This window comes from Oryx dammah, unplaced genomic scaffold (genome assembly GCF_014754425.2).
Source record: "Oryx dammah isolate SB20612 unplaced genomic scaffold, SCBI_Odam_1.1 HiC_scaffold_2, whole genome shotgun sequence".
NCBI lineage: Eukaryota > Metazoa > Chordata > Mammalia > Artiodactyla > Bovidae > Oryx > Oryx dammah.
The window spans coordinates 145,491,544-145,517,144 of NW_024070186.1; positions in this window are offsets into that span (position 1 = coordinate 145,491,544).

Consider the following 25,601-nt stretch of genomic DNA (forward strand, 5'->3'; position numbering starts at 1 on the left):
TATCTCCTAACCAAACACAGTGCTTCCTGATCTAGCCCCCATGGCATGCTCCCTTCTCTTGGTATCTGTGGGTATAACAAACTACCTTTTCAATAGCAGTTGTCTACTGATGTATTGGTCTTCCTATACCTAAATAATGATAAAACCTGTTAAAATTCTACTCCACAACAATTGCTCATCGTCTCTTTCCATTCTATTTCAATGAGAAGATAAAACTGATACAAGCTAAGTATGTGGGTCAGGCAGACGCTTTAACCTCTGAGCCACCAGGGAAGCCCAATATGTGGGTCAGTGAAGCACAAAACATTTTTTGCACAAGTAGACTAAGGCTCTCTCATTAAATTAAAATGAGGGCTAATTTTTCACATCATTGTATCAGGTCATTGACACCCCTGGATATCAGAGTAATTTCCCCAAACCACCAACTATCACACAATTTCTGATCCTCAATAACCCCAAGCAGCCCCCTCCACCATGCAGTGAGACTTTAATAATATTACTATGGTTTTGAAGATAAAAGATATCTTGAAATTAGTCAAGTTGAGGTGTTGCAGGAAAAGCTCTGAGAAGAGAAAACTTAGAGGTCCAATTTTCCATCTGGCTGAGAAACTGACTTGGTTCAATAATAGGGTTTGACACTTGACATCAGAGTTCCCATTACAAATTTTCCATCTGTATTATCTCATTTTCAACTCACCATTCTTTTGTCAATGAGACTTAAATTATCCTTATTTATAGACTTAGAGGTCAAGACTCAGAAAATGATAAGAAGCTTGACTGAAATATTTCAAAATCTTATTCTGACTATATACACATCATATTCTCCCCACTAGGGCTCAACATGACCACAAAAATCTCAAATTCTTCCACCAAAGTTGTTCTATTTCAAATAAATATTTGGCATTATTAATTGGTCATCCTATTTTTAATAATAAATTTGAGTGAAATTCCAGGTGGTATGCTATAAAAACCTCAAATTTAATTTTCAGTAAATATCAAGCTTAACACAGTAGGCAATAGTCATCCTCCAGTGTCTCCATGTAGTATGCTTTCCATCACTTGCTAGATCGTACCACTCTCCCCAGGGACTCAACCAAGATCCAGTTCAGCCTGGAGACATCCTCAGCCCAAAATGGGTTAGCTAGATTCAAGAGGAAAAAAGGAGACACCCAGTAAAATTTGAATTCCAGATAAACAGCAAATGATGTTTATTTAGTGTTTGTATGGGCTTCCTTGGTGGCTCAGATGATAAAGAATCTGCCTGCAGTGTAGGAGACTCAGGTTTGATCCCTCAGTTGGGAAGATCCCCTGGAGAAGAGAAAGGCAACCCACTCCAATATTCTTACCTGGAAAATTCCAAGGACAGAGGAGCTTGGCAGACTACAGTCTGCAAAGGGTTGGCCACAACTGAGCGACCAACACATTCACTTTCAGTATATGTAAATCCTATGTAATATTTGGGACTTATTCTACCAAAAGAAAAATCTCTCTTTATCTGAAATGCTAATTTAACTTTAATACTGAAAACATATTCATCTGAAATACTAGTTTAACTGTGTTTTATACTGAAGTTTAAATTTATCTGTATTTTATCTGGAAACCTTAGCTCAAAATATTCCAGAGAATCCGAATTCCTTCTGTGGTCTCATAGAGACATAATTCCATACTGAGAAAGAATGATGAATCCAGAACCCTAGCCCCATGCATTTCCTAAAATAAGCATTAGCCATAATTAATAATAATTTAATAGTTAATTTTCTTATAAAATAAATTAAAAATGTAAAAGTCTCCTCTAGACCACATCTGTGGACATTTTCACATCCACTTTGTTGTTGTTCAGTTGACCAGTTTTGTTTGATTCTTCATGATCCCATGGACTGCAGCACACCAGGTTTCCCTATCCCTCACCATCTCCTGAATTTTGCCCAAGTTCATGTTCATTGTATTGGTGATGCCATCCAGCCATCTCATTCTCTGATGCCCTATTCTCCTTCTGCCCTCAATCTTTCCCAGCATCAGGGACTTTTCCAATGAGTTGTGTGTTCGCATCAGATGACCAAAATACTGAAGCTTCAGCTTCAGCATCAGTCTTTCCAAGGAATATTCAGAGTTGATCTCACTTAAGGTTGACTGGTTTGATTTCCTTGCTGTTCAGGGGACTTTCAGGGGTCTTCTCCAGCACCACAGTTCAAAGGCATCAATTCTTTGGCATTCTGCCGTCTTTACAGTCCAGCTCTCACAATGGTATGTGACCACTGGGAAGAACATAGCCTTGACTATATGGACCTTTGTCGACAGATAAATGTCTCTGCTTTTCAACACAATGTCTAAGTTTGTCATCTCTTTCCTGCCAAGAAACAATCGTCTTCTGATTTCATGGCTGCAGTTACCATCCGCAGTGATTTTGTAGCCCAAGAAGAGAAAAATCTGTCACTGCTTCCACCATTTCCCCTTCTATTTGCCATGCAGTAATGGAACTGGATGCCATGATCTTTGTTTGTTTGTTTGTTTTTTACTATTTGGTCTTAAGCTGGCCCTTTCACGCTCTTCCTTCACCCTCGTCAAGAGCTCTTTAGCTCCTCTTCGCTTTCTACCGTTAGAGTGGCATCATCCACATATCTGAGGTTGTTGATGTTTCTACTGCCTATCTTGATTTCAGCTTGTAACTCATGTAGCCCAGATTTTCTCATGATGTGCATTCACATCCATAGGCCATCCTGTCTGGAACAGGAAATGGTTGGGATACCCTAAAACCAGATGACCCCACAAGGTAGTGAAGGCAAGATAGCATGATTATTTATTTCACTGTCTCATTTCTTCCCTCAGCAAGGCCTGCTGAATCTCAGGCTCAACATCTAATACTTTCATGCAAGATAGATGTGAGAATATAAGAAAGACATTATAGAAAACAGATAAGAAGGGTTGTTGTCATTAATTAAACCTAGAAGTCAATAAGTTGCATATAATGCTACTTTAGTATATCAAAGAAGTTTTTATTGTATTAGTTCACTTCAGCATCTCAGTCATGTCTGACTATTTGTGACCCCATGGACTGCAGCATGCCAGGCCTCCCTATCCATCACCAACTCCCGGAGTTGACTCAAACTCACATCCACTGAGTTGGTGATGCCATCCAACCATCTTATCTTCTGTCATCCCTTCTTCTCCTGCCTTCAATCTTTCTTAGCATCAGGGTCTTTTCAAATGAATTTGTTCTTCACATCAAGTGGCCAAAGTATTGGAGTTTCAGCTTCGGCATCAGTCCATTCAATAAATATTCATGACTGATCTCCTTTAGGATGGACTGGTTGGATCTCCTTGCCATCCAAGGGACTCTCAAGAGTCTTCTCCAACACCACAGTTCAACAGCATCAATTCTTTGGCTCTCAGATTTCTTTATAGTCCAACTCTCACATCCATACGTGACTACTGGAAAAACCATAGCTTTGACTAGATAGAACTTTGTTGGCAAAGTAATATCTCTGCTTATTAATATGCAGTCTAGGTTGGTCATAGCTTTTCTTCCAAGGAGTAAGCATCTTTTAATTTCATGGCTGCAGTCACCATCTGCAGTGATTTAAGAGCTTAAAAAAATAAAAACTCTCACTGTTTCCTTTGTTTCCCCATCTATTTGCCATGAAGTGATGGGACTGCAGATGGTGACTGCAGCCATGAAATTAAAAGATGCTTACTCCTTGGAAGAAAAGTTATGACCAACCTAGATAGCATATTCAAAAGCAGAGATATTACTTTGCCGACTAAGGTCCATCTAGTCAAGGCTATCGTTTTTCCAGTAGTCATGTATGGATGTGAGAGTTGGACTCTGAAGAAGGCTGAGCATGAAAGAATTGATGGTTTTGAACTGTGGTGTTGGAGAAGACTCTTGAGAGTCCCTTGGACTGCAAGGAGATCCAACCAGTCCATTCTGAGGGAGATCAACCCTGGGATTTCTTTGGAAGGAATGATGCTAAAGCTGAAACTCCAGTACTTTGGCCACTTCATGCAATGAGTTGACTCATTGGAAAAGACTCTGATGCTGGGAGGGATTGGGGGCAGGAGGAGAAGGGGACGACCGAGGATGAGATGGCTGGATGGCATCACAGACTCGATGGATGTGAATCTGAGTGAACTCTGGGAGTTGGTGATGGACAGGGAGGCCTGGCGTGCTGCAATTCATGGGGTCTCAAAGAGTCAGACACGACTGAGTGACTGAACTGAACTGAACTGAACTGATGGGACCAGATGCCATCATCTTAGTTTTTTGAATGTTGAGTTTTGCTCTAATTTTAAATTGCATTTCCTGACAACAAACAGTTCAGAGCATTATTTTAGACAAAGTGGTATTTCTGTTTCAGGCTAGTTGGAAAAGGCCTATATTTAAAATCCACTATAATATTTCTGAATTAGTCTTGTGCTGATTTTAACCTCTTGGCATGTTGGGCTTTCTTAGACTCATAAGATATGGAAAGATTCTTTGTGTTAATATTGTTTGCTGTGAGAATAGTTCATTTTTAGCAGAAGTCAGACTGCTATTGCTATACATTACCTGAAAATATTTTATGAGGTTTTTTGATTATTTTTTAAACCTTGAAAACTTGTAACCTTTTAACTGAAAGATGAAAATGACAGCTACAGTCTCACACATGGTGTTCAAAAGGGTTCTGACGTAAGGGAATATTGGTGCCTTGGTGACATCAATTTTAGTATGTGTTCCTAGAACAGTGAATATCATATTGTTCCACTTTCTAAAATGTCATGAATTTGTAGCTTGCTTCAGAAAATACCATTAATGCTGGCTGTGAAATTTCCTTTGACTTAAACAGAAGGATGATAAAACATGCACTCTTTTGTGTAAGATTGTTATTATTAAAGCATTTTAAATCAAAATCAATTTTCTGGGCCAATCATATACTCAGAATACCTGATTTTAGACTACCAACCAGTGAGTTGATGAATACACGTAAAGAAAATTTAGAAGGTAAATAGCTTCTTAGAATTGACTTCTAAAAATCAGATTTAGAGCCCCCTTGACTTGAATCCAGGGAGATCATGGTCCAAGATATTTCCATGATTAAGATGAGCAGAATGAAGGCAGTGTTAGGAATGTATTCACTATGTAAATAAACAATGAAACAAGAATATCTACAACTAGGAAATAGATACCAGAGATTTAACCAAATACCTTAAGCTGATGAGGTTATCATCACAAAACCTGTCCAAACACTAACAGGAAACATCATGTGGATGGAAAAGCATATCCTGACTCTGGAAATTTAGAATTGTTTGTACATGATAACCTTGAAAGCTATTTCCAACCTTGAGGTTCCATGATTCTCTGATTATCAGAAAATTCTCATCATACATTTCAGGATATATTTGTAGATAAGAGAAAAATTATTCACATTTTAAGGAAATGCTTTTCATAACTGACATATCTTTTAAAATTAGTTATCATTCATTTGTATTTTTTAGTCCAATATTTTGCTTCAGAGCACACCCAAGACTCAAGTCTTATTAATGGAATTTTACAAAAATTAAAGTTAATATGGAAGATATTGTATTATAATTATTTGATTATTTTCCAAGTATTAATGATCCTTGGGATACTAATCATCAAAGAAATCCTGATTCTTTTTCTTATTATTGTGTGGACACACAGGTCTGGGAATCTCTTCAAGCATCTAGTTTATCCTTAACTTAAAAACAAAACAAAACAAAACAAAAAAAAGAAACAAACAATATTGGTAGCGCCTTCTATGGCTTAGAATAGCAGTTTTCAAGCTGTGTACTCAAGAGACCCCTGGGGTCCTTGTGTTCCTTTCAGATTGTCAATTAAGTTAAACCTACTTTCACAACAATACCAAAATGTCCCTTGTCATTTGCCATTTTTATGATATTGATATTTGCCCTCCCTATGCAAAAGCAATGGTGGGTAAACCTGTTGGTGTTTTAGCATGAATCCAAGCAATGGCACTGAGTGTGGTCATAGTCATTGCATGTGTCAAAAATAAAAAAATAAATAGATAATTTACCTTGTCTGGCTTACTTCACTTAGTATGATAATATCTGTTGTTTTAGTTGCTAAGAGGTGTCTGACTCTTTTGCCACTCTATGGATTGTAGCCTGCCAGGCTCCTCTGTCCAAGGGAATTCCCAGGCAAGAATACTGGAGCAGGTTGCCATTCCCTTTTCTAGGGGATCTTCCCAATCCAGGGATCAAAACTGCATGTCCAGCATTGGCACATGGATTCTTGACCACTAAGCCACCTGGCAATCTCTAGTTTCCTGTAAATGGCTTTGTCTCATCCTTTTTTATGGCTGAGTAATATTCTGATATATATATATATATATATATATATATATATATATATATACACACACATCCATACATACCACATCTTCTTTATCCATTCATCTGTTGATAGACACTTAAGCCAGACAAAGACAACTATTATATGACAAAGACAACTATTTATATGCAGAACTTAAGGCAGGGAAAAGACACAAATGGACTTAACTCCAAAGCAGAAAAAGATTCACAGACATAGAAAACAAAATTACGGTTACCAAAGGAGGAATGGGGAGGGGGAGGAATGAATTAGGACACATTCTCAAAAGAAAAGATATCAAATATGATCAGCGTCAAAATTACCCAAATATTGGAACTAGCAGGCAAAGATTTTTAAGAAGCTATTATTATTCACTCAAAGAAGTAAAGTAAAATATGCTGTCAATGAATGAAGCATAGGAAATTGCAGTAGCAGGAAAAAATAAATAATAAAAAATAATTTTTAAAATGTTAAAAGAAATCCTATAACCCAAAATATACAATATCTAAAATAAAATTTTACTGGAGGGACATAATAGTCTATTTGATCAACCAGACAATAAATCATCAAAGACATAGAAAATATGAATAACATGACCAAGCACATTGACAGGAATATCCATGGCTAAATTTACATTTTTAACATTATGGATGATATCAGAATCAAGTCTTAACAATAATCATATTAATTTGCAATATCTTATTTCTAAATAGATCAGTAGAATGCATTTTTCCATTCAAGTACTTCAAAAGCATTCAAGCATAATCAAGATTTAGAAATGATTACTATAATGAATTAAATATAGATAATCCCCCATAGCGGTTAAGATGTGTGCTCTATTTATCTGGAGAAAACTCTGATTCAAAAAGATACATGCACTCAATGTTCATAGCAGCACTATTTACAATAGCGAAGACATGGAAACAATCTAAACAATCTAAATCTGTCCATCAACAGATGAATGGATACAAAAGATGTGATTATTTATATATGTGTATATATATATATGACCAACCTAGATAGCGTATTCAAAAGCAGAGATATTACTTTGCCGACTAAGGTTCATCTAGTCAAGGCTATGGTTTTTCCAGTAGTCACGTATGGATGTGAGAGTTGGACTGTGAAGAAAGCTGAGCGCTGAAGAATTGATGCTTTTGAACTGTGGTGTTGGAGAAGACTCTTGAGAGTCCCTTGGACTGCAAGGAGATCCAACCAGTCCATTCTGAAGGAGATCAGCCCTGGGATTTCTTTGGAAGGAATGATGCTAAAGCTGAAACTCCAGTACTTTGGCCACCTCATGTGAAGAGTTGACTCATTGGAAAAGACTCTGATGCTGGGAGGGATTGGGGGCAGGAGGAGAAGGGAACGACAGAGGATGAGATGGCTGGATGGCATCACGGACTCGATGGACGTGAGTCTGAGTGAACTCCGGGAGTTGGTGATGGACAGGGAGGCCTGGCATGCTGCGATTCATGGGGTCGCAAAGAGTCGGACACAACTGAGCGACTGAACTGAACTGATATATATATATATACATATATATATACAATGGAATAGTGAAAATGAAAATTGCTAAGCCATAAAAAAGAATAAAATAGTGCCATTTGCAGCAATGTGGATGGACATGGAGATTATCATACTAAGTGAAGTAAATCACACACAAAAAGATAAATATCATATGATATCACATGAGCAATATAAAATATGATACAAATGAACTTATATACAAAACAGAAATAAACTCAAAGGCATGGAAAAAAAATTTACAGTTACCAAAAGTGAAAGGGAGTGGAGGAGGGATAAATTTGGAGTTTGGAATTAGCAGATACAAACTACTATATATAAAATAGATAAATAACAAGGTCCTACTGTATAGCACAAGGAGCTATATTCATCATCTTGTGATAAGCCATAATGGAAAAGAACATTAGAAAGGGTATGTGTGTATGTGTGTTTAACTGAATCCCTTTCTATACACCAGAAACTAACACAACATTGTAAATCTACTATTCTCCAATTTAAAAAAAAAAATTAATGATATGGTTCTTGAATGGGCTCTTGAATCAGATAAATTTAGTAAAATCCAGGTCTGCCTCTTCCTAGTTACATGGCCTTGTGTGTATTATTTCATCTTCCAGGATTCTTCACTTTATCTTCTGAAAATGGAGATGATGATACAACACCTGTCCTGGAGTTAAGCAAGATATTAGCATTAAAGGATTGTAGCTATCACTGTATAATTATCAAAAACATAAGCCAAGTTTGCTTGTCATTTCAGTAAATAAATGAATTTTATTTGGGAAGTAGAGATGAGTCTAACTCGTGATGATCACAAGGAGACTTTTGAAACTGTTGAAGTCAGTGGAGGATTATCCCGCAAGGCTGCTGAGATCAGATCTGAGAAGTTCAAATCTTTACACCAAAGCTGAACCCCCTACGGTTCAACAGTTTTTGCCTGGAAATACATATGCCTGAGTAGAGTTTTCAGTTTGTTTCTTTTTTGAAAGTTGTACCATTTCCCCTCCATTGCACCCACATATTTCTTATTTCTTTCCCCAGGTTGACAAAGAATATTGATTTTGGTCACAAGAGAGTTCTCTCCAGAGAGGTTAGAGGGTTTTTTCTTTTCTCTTCCTTTTTCTTTTGATACTGTCTGCTTTAAAATGTCATTTAAGTTGTTTCCTTTTCTGGGCACTAACTAAAAGAAAAATGATTTATGGCTAGCAAGCGAGCCTACAAAGATGGCACAAGTGGAGACCACGTGCCTCCTAGTGGAACTGCAGCATGAAGTGTTTCTTTCCTTTGGGTTGACCTTTCAATCAAGTACAGGCCAATTTTAAATATGTTACCCAAGAACCTTTGATTGTTTTCACGGTTTTTCCAAACTGAAAAAATTTAGAGGAGAACTCCTATGATACTAACCAGAAAAATCTTTAGTGAGATAAGTTTTGAGATTCTTTTTCTTTCCTAGCAGTTTTTTATTATAATGAACTCACCAAAGAAAAATATTTTACTTCTGGAGTGAAAAAGAACATACTTGCATATGTTTTTTGTCAATAAAGTCTCTCAAGATTGCTTTCAAAGCAAATGCAGAAGAAGAATGCTACATATGCTTGTTTCTCATTTTAAATAAACTTGTTTAACAAAATTTCATTAATTGTTCATTTCATGAAACATGAGTGTTTATAAAAGAAGAATGTTTACCAAGGCTATAATAATAATGATGCCCCACTATAATTTGTCAACTGCCCTCAGTTCAGTTAGGTTCAGTCACTCAGTCATGTCCAACCATTTGCAACCCCATGGACTGCAGCACGCCAGCCCTCCCTGTCCATTACCAACTCCCGGAGTTTACTCAAACTCATGTCCATTGAGTCAGTGATGCCATCCCACCATCTCATCCTCGGTTGCCCCCTTCTCCTCCCGCCTTCAATCTTTCCCAGCATCAAGATCTTAGCTGCTTGTAAACTATGTTCCCCATTCTTTCTAATGATCATGATGTAGGCAGGGTTCCTCACAGTGGGATTATGGATTACTGGCATCAGAATTACCTGATGGACTTGTTGAAACATAGTCATGTAATGTGTCCCAGTTCTTCCAAATCTGAATCTCTGGGATTGGGTACCTGAAATCTACATTTTATCAATATCCCCAGATGATGCCCATATAAGCCAAAAGGGGAGAACTTCTCTTCAAGATTTGGGGATGATGAGAGAGCTTGGAAGTTCACAGAGCCCTCATCCACACAATAAGTTAAAACATTTTATAATTTATTCAATAGGTTGATGCCCAATTATTAAGCATCATCACACAGGTTAAAAAAAAAAAACAACATAGCTATATCATTACATTTTTGAGTTCTCACAGGAGATGAGCGCACAGCCTTCTACTCCACAATCTTGTGTGTTAATGGTGTACTTTTACATCAAATATTTCTAGAGAGGGCTGAAACTCAAATGATGGCAGCTGATGGCCTGAAGTAAGGTTAGAGTCGTCAGCCAAGGACACGTTCCTCCACCAAGCTCGGTCCAGTTGCGGATGTGACTATTAATGTCAGTGAAGTCCAATGCTGTAAAGAACAATATTGCATAGGAACCTGGTATGTTAGGTCCATGAATCAAGATAAATTGGAAGTGATAAACAGGAGAGGGCAAGAGTGAGTGAACATTGGCATTTTAAGAATCAGTAATATAAAATGGACTGGAATGGGGCAATTTACTCAGATGACCATTATATCTACTAACATGGGAAAGAATCCCTTAGAAGAGAATGGAATAGCCATCATAGTCAACAAAAGAGTCCAGACAGTTTTTGAGTACAATCTCAAAAGCAACAGAAAGATCTCTGTTTGTTTCCAAGGCAAACCATTCAATATCATAGTAATTCAAGTCTATGCCCCAACCACTAATGCTGAAGAAGCTCAAGTTGAATGCTTCTATGAAGACCTACAAGACCTTCTAGAACTAACAGCCATAAAAAGATGTCCTTTTCATTATAGGGGACTGGAATGCAAAAGTAGGAAGTCAAGAGATACCTGGAGTAACAGGCAACTTTGGCCTTGCAGTGCAAAAGGAAGCACAGCAAAGGCTAACAGAGTTTTGTCAAGGGAACGCACGGGTCATAACAAACACACTTTTCCAACAGCACAAGAGAAGACTCTACACATGGATATCATCAGATGGTCAACACCAAAATCAGATTGATTACATTCATTGAAGCCAAAGATAAAGAAACTCTATCAGTCAGTTGAGTCAATGAGTCTGTCTGACTATTTGCGAACCCATGGACTGCAGCACGCCAGGCTTCCCTGTCCATCAACAACCTCCGGAGACTACTCAAACTCAACTCCATCGTGTCAGTGATGCCATCCAACCATCTCATCCTCTGTCATCCCCTTCTCCTATCACCAAGAATAGTGCCCAGCATCACGGTATTTTCCAATGAGTCAGATCTTCACATCAGGTGCCCACAGTATTGGAGATTCAGCTTCAGCATCAGTCCTTCCAATGAATATTCAGGACTAATTTCCTTGAGGATTAACTGGTTTGAACTTCTTGCAGTCCAAGGGACTTTCAAGAGTCTTCTCCAACACCACAGTTCAAAACATCAATTCTTTGGCTCTCAGCTTTCTTCACAGTCCAAATTTCACATCTGTACATGACCACTGGAAAAACCATAGCCTTGACTAGACAGACCTTTGTTGGCAAAGTAATGTCTCTGCTTTTTAATATGCTACCTAGGCTTCCTTCCAAGGAGTAAGCATCTTTTAATTTCATGGTTGCAGTCACCATCTGCAATGATTTTGGAGTCCAGAAAAATAAAGTCTGACACTGTTTCCACTGTTTCCCCATCTATTTGCCATGAAATGATGGGACCAGATGCCATGAGCTTCGTTTTCTGAATGTTGAGCTTTAAGCCAACTTTTTCACTCTCTTCTTTCACTTCATCAAGAGGCTTTTTAGTTCCTCTTTACTTTCTCCCATAAGGGTAGTATCATCTGCATATCTGAGGTTATTGATATTTCTCCCAGCAATCTTGATTCCAGCTTGTGATTCTTCCAGCCCAGCGTTTCTCATGATGTACTCTGCATAGAAGTTAAATGAGCAGGGTGACAATATATAGCCTTGACGTACTCCTTTTCCTATTTGGAACCAGTCTGTTGTTCCATGTCCAGTTCTAACTGTTGCTTCCTGACCTGCATATAGGTTTCTCAAGAGGCAGGTCAGGTGGTCTGGTATTCCCATCTCTCTCAGAATTTTCCACAGTTTATTATGATCCACACAGTCAAAGGCTTTAGCATATTCAATAAAGCAGAAATAGATGTTTTTCTGGAACTCTCTTGCTTTTTCAATGATCCAGCGGATGTTGGCAATTTGATCTCTGGTTTCTCTGCCTTTTCTAAAACCAGCTTGAACATCTGGAAGTTCACAGTTCATGAATTGCTGTAGACTGGCTTGGAGAATTTTGAGCATTACTTTACTACCGTGTGAGATGAGTGCAATTGTGTGGTAGTTTGAGCATTCTTTGTCATTGCCTTTCTTTGGGATTGGAATGAAAACTGACCTTTTACAGTCCTGTAGCCACTGCTGAGTTTTCCAAATTTGCTGACATATTGAGTGCAGCACTTTCACAGCATCATCTTTCAGGATTTGAAAGAGCTCAACTGGAATTCCATCACCTCCACTAGCTTTGTTCATGGTGATGCTTTCTAAGACCCACTTGACCTCATATTCCAGGATGTCTGGCTCTAGGTGAGTGATCACACCATCATTATTATCTGAGTCATGAAGATCTTTTTTGTACAGTTCTTCTGTGTATTCTTGCCACCTTTTCTTAATATCTTCTGCTTCTGTTAGGTTCAGACCATTTCTGTCCTTTATTGAGCCCATCTTTGCATGAAATATTCCTTTGGTATCTCCAATTTTCTTGAAGAGATCTCTAGACTTTCCCATTCTGTTGTTTTCCTCTGTTTCTTTGCATTGATCGCTGAGGAAGGCTTTCTTATCTCTCCTTGATATTGTTTGGAACTCTGCATTCAGAGGCTTATATCTTTCCTTTCCTTTTCTCCTTTGCTTTTCACTTATCTTCTTTTCACAGCTATTTGTAAGGCCTCCACAGACAGCCATTTTGCTTTTTTGCATTTCTTTTCCATGGGGATGGTCTTGATCCCTGTCTCCTGGACAATGTCATGAATCTCTCTCCATAGTTCATCAGACACTCTGTCTATCAGATCTAGTCCCTTAAATCTATTTCTCAGTTCCACTGTATAATCATAAGGGATTTGATTTAGGTCATACATGAATGGTCTAGCAGTTTTCTCTACTTTCTTCAATTTAAGTCTGAATTTGGCAATAAGGAGTTAATGATCTGAGCCACAGTCAGCTCCTGGTCTTGTTTTTGCTGACTGTATAGAGCTTCTCCATCTTTGGCTGCAAAGAATATAATCAATCTGATTTCGGTGTTGACCATCTGGTGATATCCATGTGTAGAGTCTTCTCTTGTGTTGTTGGAAGAGGATGTTTGCTATGACCAGTGCGTTCTCTTGTTCAAAACTCTATTAGCCTTTGCTCTGCTTCATTCTGTACTCCAAGGCCAAATTTGTCTGTTACCCCAGGTGTTTCTTGACTTCCTACTTTTGCATTCCAGTCCCCTATAATGAAAAGGACATCTTTTTGGGTGTTAGTTCTAAAAGGTCTTGTAGGTTTTCATAGAACTGTTCAACTTCAGCTTCTTCAGCTTTACTGGTTGGGGCATAAGCTTAGATTACTGTGATACTGAATGGTTTGCCTTGGAAACGAACAGAGATCATTCTGTCATTTTTGAGATTGCATCCAAGTACTGCATTTCGGACTCTTTTGTTGATCATGATAGCTACTCCATTCTTCTAAGGGATTCCTGCCCACAGTAGTAGATATAATGGTCATCTGAGTTAAATTCACCCATTCCAGTCCATTTTAGCTCTCTGATTCCTAGGATTCGATGTTCACTCTTGCCATCTCCTGTTTGACCACTTCCAATTTGCCTGGATTCATGGACTTAACATTCCAGGTTCCTATACAATATTGCTGTTTACAGCATCGGACCTAGCTTCTGTCACCAGTCACATCCACAACTGGGTATTGCGTTTGCTTTAGCCCCATCCCTTCATACTTTCAGGAGTTATTTCTCCACTGATCTCCAGTAGCATACTGGGCATCTACTGACCTGGGGAGTTCCTCTTTCAATATCCTATCATTTTGCCTATTCATACTGTTCACTTCAAGAATATTGAAGTGGTTTGCCATTCCCTTCTCCAGTGGACCACACTCTGTCAGTCCTCTCCACCATGACCCATCCATCTCGGGTGGCCCCACATGGTATGGCTTAGTTTCATTGAGTTAGACAAGGCTGTGGTCCATGTGATCAGATTGGCTAGTTTTCTGTGATTATGGTTTCAGTGTGTCTGCCCTCTGATGCCTTCTCGCAACACCTACCAATCTTACTTGTGTTTCTCTTACCTTGGAAGTGGGGTATCTCTTCACGGCTGCTCCAGGAAAGCACAGCCGCTGCTCCTTACCTTGGACAAGGGGTATCTCCTCATGGCCCCTTCTGACCTTGAACGTGGAGTAGCTCCTCTCAGCCCTCCTGCACCTGCTCAGACGCTGCTCCTTGGGTGTGGGGGAGCTCCTGTCAGCCTCCACCCTGACCTCGAGCATGTGGTAGCTCCTCTCGGCCTCTGCCCTGACCTCGGGCATGGGGTACTCGTCTATTCAGGTATGACCTAAATCAATTCCCTTATGATTATACAGTGGAAGTGACAAATAGATTTAAGGGATTACATCTGATAGACAGAGTGCCTGAAGAACTGTGGAGGGAGGTTTGTGACACTGTACAGGGGGCAGGGATCAAGACCATCCCCAAGAAAAAGAACTGCAAAAAGGCAAAATGGTTGTCTGAGGAGGCCTTACAAATAGCTGAGAAGAAAAGAAAAGCTATAGGCAAAGGAGAAAAAGAAAGATGTACCCATTTGAATGCAGAGTTCCAAAGAATAGCAAGGAGAGATAAGAAAGCCTTTCTCAGCAATCAGTACAAAGAAAGAGAAAAAATAAAATAAAATGGGAAAGACTAGAGATCTCTTCAAGAAAATTAGAGATACCAAAGAACATTTTATGCAAAGATGGGCACAATAAAGGACAGAAGTGGTATGGACCTAACAGAAGCAGAAGATATTAAGAAGAGGTGGCAACAATACACAGAAAACTATGCAAAAAAGATCTTCATGACCCAGATAACCACGAACGTGTGATCACACACCTAGAGCCAGACATCCTGGAATATGAAGTCAAGTGGGCCTTTGAAAGCATCACTACAAACAAATCTAGTGGCAGTGATGGAATTCCAGTTGAACTATTCCAAATCCTGAAAGATGACACTGTGAAAGTGCTGCACTCAATATGCCAGCAAATCTGGAAAACTCAGCGGTGGCCACAGGACTAGAAAAGGTCAGTGTTCATTCTAATTCCAAAGAAAGGCAAAACCAAATGTTCAAACTACTGCACAATAACAATAATCTTACACACTACCAAAATAATGCTCAAAATTCTCTAAGTCAGGCTTCAACAATATGTGAACTGTGAACTTACAGATGTCCAGTTGGATTTAGAAAAGGCAGAGGAACCAGAGATCCAATTGCTAACATCCGCTGAGTCATTGAAAAAGCAAGAGAGTTCCAGAAAAATATCTATTTCCGCTTTATTAACTATGCCAAAGCCTTTGACTGTGTGGATCACAATAAACTGTGGAAAATTCTTAAAAAGATGGGAAAGCAGACCACCTGACCTGCATTCTGAGAAATCTGTATGCAGGTCAAGAAGCAACAGTTAGAACCAGACATGGAACAACAGACTGGTTCCAAATAGGGAAAGCAGTACATCAAAGCTGTATACTGTTACCCTGCTTATTTAACTTATGTGCAGAGTACATCATGCAAAGTGCTGGGCTGAATGAAGTACAAGCTGGATCAAGATTGCCTGGAGAAATATCAATAACCTCAGACACGCAGATGACACCACCCTTATGGCAGAAATTGAACAAGAACTAAAGAGCCTCTTGAAGTGAAAGAGGAGAGTGAATATGTTGGCTTAAAACTTAACATTAAGAAAACTAAGATCATAGCATCCAGTCCCAACACTTCATGGCAAACTGATAGGGAAACAGTGGAAACAGTGACAGACTTTATTTTCTTGCGCTCCAAAATCACTGCAGATGGTGAGTGAGCCATGAAATTAAAAGACGCTTGCTCCTTGAAAGTAAAGCTATGACCAACCTAGACAGCATATTAAAAAACAGAGACATTACTTTGCCAACAAAGGTCTATAGTCAAAGCTATGGTTTTCCCAGTAGTCATGTATGGATTTGAGAATTGGACTATAAAGAAAGCCTAGTGCAAAGTTATTGATGCTTTTGAACTGTGGTGTTGGAGAAAACTCTTGAGTGTCCCTTGGACTGCAAGAAGATCAAACCAGTCAATCCTAAAGGAAATGAGTCCTGGATATTCATTGCAAGAACTGTTACTGAAGCTGAAATTCCAACACTTTGGCCACCTGCTGTGAAGAAATGACTTATTTGAAAAGACCCTGAACCTGGAAAGATTGAAGGTGGGAGGAGAAGGGACAACAGTTATGAGATGGTTGGCTGGCATCACCAACTTGATGGACCTAAATTTGAGGAAGCTCAAGCTGTTGGTGATGGACAGGGAGGCCTGGTGTGCTGCAGTCTATGGGGTCACAAATAGTCGAACACAACTGAGCCACTGAACTGAATATCTTTAAATAATAATGAATACTTTTATAAATATAGGTATACATTTTTTATTTTATTTATTTAGGTTTTTTTTTTTTTTTTACTTTACAATATTGTATTGGTTTTGCCACACATCAACATGAATCCTCCATGGGTGTACGCATGTTCCCAATCCCGAACTCCCCTCCCGCCCCCCTTCAACATCATCCCTCCATATAATAACAATTTTGGAACTTTCAAAGCCAAAAATGAAAGCAATCAAGGTGTGGAAACCAAGTGTTATTTAGGAAAGTAAAACATATGAGAGCTCCCTCTGCTATGTAAAAGTCTAAGAAATTTTCCTTAAAATTACTTCAGAAATACTCGTTATAATCCACCATCTAACATGTCAGGTATTAGCCATCAGGGAAGTGGTGGTGCTAAAAATAATGGCTCAGCTTCACTTCTACTGGCAGAATTTGAAGTCTGTATAAAATCTCCCTTGGGTGTTTGTTTTAACTATATATAATTACAAAATGATTTACTATATGATTTGTACTACCTTCTAAACCCATAGCAACAAGACCACGATCAACATAATAAAAGCAAATAATGAAATGTAGATAGACATGTGCATATCCTCAAGATGCTATGGGTAATTACAGAAACCACATAAGTGAAGAGAGCATGCTTTGGCTGTCATTTACTTATGATTTGTTATGTATAAAATCCTGCAAGAGGATACGGCATGCTTGGGGCTGGTACACGGGGATGACCCAGAGAGATGTTGTGGGGAGAGGGGTGGGAGGGGGGGTTCATGTTTTGGAATGCATGTACACCCGTGGTGGATTCATGTCAATGTATGGCAAAACCAATACAGAATTGTAAAGTAAAATATAAAATAAAATAAATAATAAAAATAAAAATATAAAATCCTGCAAGGGATTGCCAGTACTGAGACAGGTGTTTGCTAAGTTAAGACTGACCTATTTCTCATAGTGATTCATATAAATTAATAAAAAGCCTAAAAGAAACACCTGCTCTTGTAAACTGAAAAACATGCATATTTAATTTCAGTATATATTACACATTAACTTATGCTAATTTATATTAATACAATATATTAATTTAAGAAAGCAAAGAGCTACAGTTTACTAAGAATATTATTAAATCTCAGTTCTGATTAAATGAAAAAAGGTATCAAATAGCCATGCTCTACTATTTTGAAAAAGCTCATCTCCCTGCACCAGTAATGGACTTTGATCCATCCTAGATTTCATAGGCTAAACTGATTATCAGCTCACCAAGAACTGTGAGAATTATTCAAAAGAACTAGATGTGAGAAAACAGGATGCTGTGAGAAAGTCACATAAAGAATAGTGTAATATATTTTGGGACTTCACATCCTAGAGCTCATAAAATGGAAAAAAAATCATCTTTTCTCTCAGCTCAGTAAGAAGGATACTTTATCAAACATTTCTGAAAGTAGGGCATCCCACTGGTTTTTATCATGTTAAATAGGAAACAAAACACATCGCTTCATTAAAGTTGTTTCAAGAATATAACAACACTGAGGACTCTCAACACAGAAATGAAAGAACTGAAAACAATCACAATTGACCTATCTCCCCACTCCCCTAAAAACATAATAAGTTATAATTAATGTAATGTTGAAACACAACTGGTAGAAATATGGTTAAACCATGTACCAAAGTCAATGAACTATCTAACTTTGCTAAACCATGATCTCATGATATCCTGGTAAGCTCAGTTCAATTCAGTCGCTTAGTCGTGTCCAACTCTATGTGACCTTATGGACTGCAGCACGCCAAGCTTCCCTATCCATCACCAACTCCCAGAGCTTGCTCAAACTCATGTCCATCAAGTCAGTGATGCCATCCAACCATCTCATCCTCTGTCATCCCCTTCTCCTCCCACCTTCAATCTTTCCCAACAGCAGGGTCTTTCCCAAAGAGTCAGTTCTTTGCAGTAGGTGGCCAAAGTATTGGAGTTTCAGCTTCAGCATCAATCCTTCCAATGAATATTCAGGACTGATTTCCTTTGGGATTGACTGGTTGGATCTTCGTGCAGTCCAAGGGACTCTCAAGAGTTTTTTTTCCAACACCACAGTTCAAAAGCATCAATTCCTCAGCACTCAGTTTTCTTTATAGTCCAACTTTCACATCCACACATGACTACTGGAAAAACCATAGCTTTGACTAGACAGACTTTATTCAGCAAAGTCAAGTCTCTGCTTTTTAATATGCTGTCTAGGTTGGTCATAGCTTTTCTTCCAAGGAGGAAGCATCTTTTAATTTCACAGCTGCAGTGATTTTGGAGCCCCCCAAAATAAAGTCTATCACTGTTTCCATTGTTTCCCCATCAGTTTGTCATGAAGTGATGGGACCAGATGCCATGATCTTAATTTTCTGAATGTTGAGTTTTAAGCCAACTTTCTCACTCTCCTCTATTACTTTCATCAAGAGGCTCTTTAGTTCTTGTTTGCTTTCTACCATAAGTGTGATGTCATCTGTGTACTTGAGGTTGTTGATATTTCTCCCAGCAATCTTGATTCCAGCTTGTGCTTCATCCAGCCCAGCATTTCTCATGATGTCCTCTGCATATAAGTTAAATAAGCAGGGTGACAGCATACAGCCTTGACATATGCTTTTCCTGTTTGGAACCAGTCTGTTGTTCCATGTCCGGTTCTAACTGTTGCTTCCTGACCTGCATACAGAATTCTCAGGAGGCAGGTAATGTGGTCTGGTATTCCCATCTCTTGAAGAATTTTCCACAGTGATATCCTGATCACTGAATAGCTTATCCTTTTCATTATGTAACCATATGATAATTGTTGGAAAGTGACATCTGGGAATTTTGACCTGTGCACTTATCTGTGTGTTTTTCTGAAGAGCCACAGCCAGACAATCAGTTCCAGTGGTGAATCTGAGTCACTCCCATGGGCATGATTGCCCAGGTTTTCCTTGTCTTCTGGTCTCTGCCCAGTCTCTTCCCAGTCCCGTCTTAGCGAGGATTCTCACCTCTCATTTCTTGAGCTCATCTCTGCCAGAACAGATTTTTTTCACTCAGCACACAAAAATATAATAAAACAAACAAACAAAAAGAAATGTTAGTACTTTTTAATTACTTCCCCCCTAACCTTGAGATGGAAGCCAAGATATAGCTATAAATATTTCATTAGTGGAACTGACAATACAATATCATCATAAAGAATATCTGAAAGTAGAAAAGTGGTCACCAGGGTCTGGAGGGGTGGCGAAAATAGGCTGAAATAGGTAAAAGTGTAAAATCTTTCACTTATAGAATGAAAAAAGATCTGAAGATCTAATGGATAGCTTAGAAACTATAGCTGATGATAACACTGCATTGTATAATTGAAAATAAATAAATAGATAAATAAATTTTTTAAATGTATATAGGGAATGGCACCCCACTCCAGTACTCTTGCCTGGAGAATCCCATGGGTGGAGGAGCCTGGTGGGCTGCAGTCCATGGGATCGCTAAGAGTCAGACATGACTGAGTGACTTCTTCCACTTTTCACTTTCATGCATTGGAGAAGGAAATGGCAACCCACTCCAGTGTTCTTGCCTGGAGAATCCCAGGGACGGGGGACCCTTGTGGGCTGCCATCTCTGGGGTTGCACAGAGTCAAACATGACTGAAGCAACTTAGCACCAGCAACAGGCTCTGAATTCAGACAAATCTTGGAATTCTATCATTTATTATGAGGTTTTTGGCAAGTGAGTTCACTTTTCTTGCACTGTTTCTTAATTTGCAAAATGAGGATTATAAGAGTGCCTAATTCAAAGAATTGTTTGAAAGCTAGGTGAAAATATAAATAAAATGCTGAAAACATGTTTGGCATAAAGCATATGTTTAATAAGTGTTGCTGCTGCTGCTGCTGCTGCTAAGTCGCTTCAGTCGTGTCCAACTCTGTGTGACCCCATAGACAGCAGCCCCCCAGGCTCCCCCGTCCCTGGGATTTTCCAGGCAAGAACACTGGAGTGGGTTGCCATTTCCTTCTCCAATGCAGAAAAGTGAAAAGTGAAAGTGAAGTCTCTCAGTCGTGTCTGACTCTTAGCGATCCCATGGACTGCAGCCCACCAGACTCCTCCATCCATGGGATTTTCCAGGCAAGAGTACTGGAGTGGGGTGCCATTGCCTTCTCCATAATAAGTGTTAGCCATTATTATTATCATTATTAATTATCATAATCATTATTACAAAAGTCAAATTCCAAAGTATGAACAGCAATATGACTGTTAGAAAACAGGAGAAAATCAGGGTGTCAAGATGTTGACTAAGAAAAACAGATATGAGAATAATGGAGATAGAAGCAGAAAAGAAAAATAATTATGCCATGGATTATATGACCCAAGATTATTTCCATTTAAAATTATCAGTCACAGAGACTCACCTGGCACTCCAGTGATTAAGACTGCATGCTTCCAATGCAAGACAACATAGGTTCAATTCCTAATTGTGAAACTAAGAGCCCACATGCAGGGTGGCCAAAATTTTTTTTAATTAAAAATAAAAGGATAAAAGTTGTCAGTTACATTTCTAAGATTCCCACTCTGAGGTCAAAACATAGCCAACTGAACATTTACTTCAAGGGCCTTCCCTCTTATTCAGTTCCATCCATCAGGTTAGATAGAAGAGTTTAGAATAAAGAATTGTGCTTTGCATGAATTACAGCCAGAGAAATAAAGTGGTCATGGATTAATAAGGTCTTATATTCAAAAGACTACTCTGAGTAGAGAAAAGAACAATGATACATAAACAACAACAAAAAATTGTTGAAAAGAGTGGAAAATAAAAACAAATGAGCAAAGAATAGTTGGGGGAGAAAGAGTTCACAATGCACAATGGGCCCCTAATACTCTTCTGTTGCCTGAGGAATTAAAAAGAAGCCTGTTGCATGTGAGAGGGGAGAGTTAGAGTCAAGGGTCTAAAAACCCAAGTTCCCTGAGACTGTGGTGGTAGGTATTTCCCTGCCTGATGGGGTTATGAGCTTCCTATTGATATCATTTCTACTTAGTTCACTAAGAACTTCCACTTAGTGTGAAATAAACACTTCTGAGTGAAATAAACAGACACAAAGACCGTCTCCTTAGAGATCTCTCTGTCATATTTGCTAGTCATTCACTTCGTGAAGTCTGATTCAATTTTGGAAGGGCTTTTAGAAGATAAATGATGGAGAAAGGAAGTAGAGTAGAACAGGGAGAAGAAAATATAACCTATCCCCTCAACACCCAAATCCTCCCTTCTGCATTTAGAAGTGCTGTGCTATGTGCTACGTCACTTCACTTGTGTCTGACTCTTTGCAGCCCTATGGACTGCAGCCCACCAGGCTCCTCTGTCCATGGGATTCTCCAGGCAAGAATACTGAAGTGGGTTGTCGTGCCCTCCTTCAGGGGATCTTCCCAACCCAGGGACCTAACCCATGTCTCCTGTGCCAGCAAGCAGGTTCTTTACGACTCTTGCCACCTTGGAAGCATTCAGAAGTGGGCTGACATTACTTCTGTTGAACTTGCCTGTTCCTTCTGCTTTCACAATATATTATGTGTGCTTAAAAAAATTAGCATATATCCACAAAGTAAATTCAGTGAAAGCTATACTGACAGTGTGTCCTATGCCAGGCTCTGGACTTGTAGCTTAGAAGGCTTGTCACTGCAATCAGAAGGCCTCAATTTCCCAAGCAAGCCAGCAGTCTCTAACTTCACAGCTTTAAAGACTTTGTGTAGCTAAATTCTGAAATCTACCAGGAGGCTGGGGCAGTACTTGATTCCAGTCATTCATTTCCCCCCTTTGAACAAGAGGACTTTATTCAGATTTGAGAACAGTACTTGCTAGGACATCCATAACCTTGTATTCAAGTGAAATCTGGGCCCTAGTGAATAATGAAGGAAACATAGAATATTCTATCCTATTAATCACACAGACTGGAGAAGGCAATGGCAACTCACTCCAGTACTCTTGCCTGGAAAATCCCATGGACAGAGGAGCCTGGTAGGCTGAAGTCCATGGGGTCACAAAGAATCAGACATGACTGAGCGACTTCACTTTCACTTTTCACTTTCATGCATTGGAGATTGAAATGGCAACCCACTCCAGTATTCTTGCTTGGAGAATCCCAGGGACGGAGGAGCCTAGTGGGCTGCCGTCTATGGGGTCACACAGAGTCGGACACAACTGAAGTGTCTTAGCAGCAGCAGCAATAGCAGTCACATGGACTATTTCAGAAACAGCAACAACAAAGGATAAGTGATAAATATAGCCTCATAATACAAGTGCATCTAACCAGTTAGACCAAAAGCAAGCTATCTTACATCAAAAATGCTATCCTTAAATATCCTTTAGAATGATTCTTGTCACACGATCCAGGAATGGGTGATAGTCAGCTTAGTAATAACAATGGCTTAAATTTGTACAGCTTTTCATAATAGCTCATTTTCCCAAGTCTCATTTGATTGTCTTTCCTTGAGATGACGTTTGAGCAATGCAGCTGTCCCTAAACTTCTTATTTAATTCTCCACCCAACTTGGAATTTTAAAATATATTAACAACCAAACAAAGAAATTAACCACTTGTGGTCATTTCAATTCAAAGTAACTAACATTACCTTTTCCCTCAAGGTAAGGTTAGCAGCAATTTGCTTCACACCAGATTTTACTTCAATTATACAGGAGCACGAGCAGTTATAATTACTGCATGAGTAGAAAAAAAGGAGGTCATGTGACCTTTAAAAATTATAGGTATGCTAATTAGTGATGCTCTAGTGGAACAAAGAACATCCTCCCAACGCTTTTCTTTTAGAAACAAGGTTTTATTCACTTGCATCTAAAAACCCAAAGTGCTTATTTCAAGCTGTCCTATATTTTGGGCCAATATTCCTTCAACATCACTGTGATGTTTGAAAACAGTAAATATGGTATGTCAAATATTCTATGTTTAACAACACTAAGAAACAGAGAGTTCCTGAAAACTTGGACAAAAATCATGTTCACTACAAAAACTGTCAGCTACTAGGTGAAGAATGGTATCCCCTAAGCACGAGTTGAGGGCCCTCCACCATAATCAATGGTTGGGACACCTTTATGTTGATCACTGAATGATTAAACATCTGTTGACCAGGAGCCTAACTTGAAAGCAGTTTGCACAAAAACATAACCCAAAAAGTAGAATAGGTGTGGAAGAAAAATGAATAAAATGGAATAATATATGGAGGTAAAATGCTTTATCTCCCACTGCCAACCAAAAACAAATTGAATAAATTGTGAGAATCAATGTCAAGGTGAGAAATTCAAATAGTTAAGGTAATGTTTATCTCTCCCTCTGCACAGAGCTTTTCACAAAACAAGGAGCAATGGATGTGAGTGAGAAACGTGTTCTGTATCAGAAGAAAGGGCACCCAGCCGGAGGGTTGTTCTCAGTGGAATCAGACATGCAAAGAAGTAGTGGAAACAATACCATTGTGAATGCTTAAAATGTATTTTTCCCTTCCATTCTCTTCTCCCCATTCCTCCTGCCTCCCACTTCCACCTCTTCTGGTAACATCTTTATCAGCTTTTGTTTTCATTTTGTTTAACAAAAGTCAGGGAAAGATAGTGAAAATGACTATGTCAATTCAAGGATGTCCATTTTTGACCAAAGGTGACATTACTCTCCACACTCCAACTGAATTTGATTCAAAAGGCAGAGGAGAAGGAGGAGAAATTAGCTTAATTGAAATATAAAATGAGGAGAGGATATAAATTATACCTTTTCTTTTCAATAAGAATTGAATTTCCATTTTATATATATATATATATATATATACATACATACATACACACACTTTTTTAAAATCAAAAGAGCAAAAATTTTGGCAAACAAGCTCTTTCTGTTTTTTTCTCAATCATCATGAAAAGCAATATGGAGAAGAAATTGCTTTCTGTATGAAATATGGTAGATTGGAAGATGTTTCCAGTCCAAAGTCATATTCTGAAACCACCATTATGAAGATTTACTTAACCTGGAGTTATTAATTCTAAATTCCCCTCTCTATTCTGCTGCTATTTACCCTCAACATGGCAGAGTAGAAGGACGTGCGTTCATCTTCTGTGAGAACTCCAAAATTACAACTTGCTGCTAAAAAACAACTGCCAGGAGAATGTTGGATCCCACCAAAAAAAAAGATACCCCACATTCAAGGGCAAAGGAGAAACCCCAGCAAGATGCTGGGAGGAGTGAAATTGCATTTAGAATCAAACTCCATACCCACCAGAGATGCTCAGAGGACTCAAACAAAACATTGTGCACATCAGGAGTCCCCACATAGACTAGCCAAATATGTGTTTGAGTGTCTCCTTCAGAGGTACATGTCAGGAGTGGCCTGCTGCAGGGGCAGGGACTCTGGGTGCAGCAGACCTGGGTATGGCATAAGCCCTCTTAGAGGAGGTCACCATTAACCCCACCAGAGAGCCGCCAGGACTTACAAAGGACGGGGGAAACAGATTCCTGGAGGCATGAACAAAACCTTGTGTGCACCAGGACCCAGGAGAAAAGATCAGTGACCCTACAAGAGACTGACCCAGACTTGCCTGGGAGTGTCCCGGAGTCTACGGCAGAGGCGTGTGTCAGCGGTGGCCTGCTGCACACTCCAAGGCATTGAGTTCAGCAGTGCATGCATGGGACCTTTTGGAGGAGGTCTCCATTTTCTTCATTACCTCCACCATTGTTTGGCCTCAGATCAAACAATAGGGAGGGAACACTGCCCTGCCCATCAACAGAAAATTGGATTAAAGATTTACCGAGCATGGCCCTGCACATCAGAACAAGACCCAGTTTCCCCTCTGTCAGTCTCTCCCATCAGGAAGCTTCCATAAGCCTCTTATTCATTAGAGAGCAAAAAGAATGGAAACCACAATCACAGAAAACTAATCAAACTGATCTCATGGGCCACAGCCTGGTCTAACTCAATGAAACTATGAGCCATGGCATGGAACAC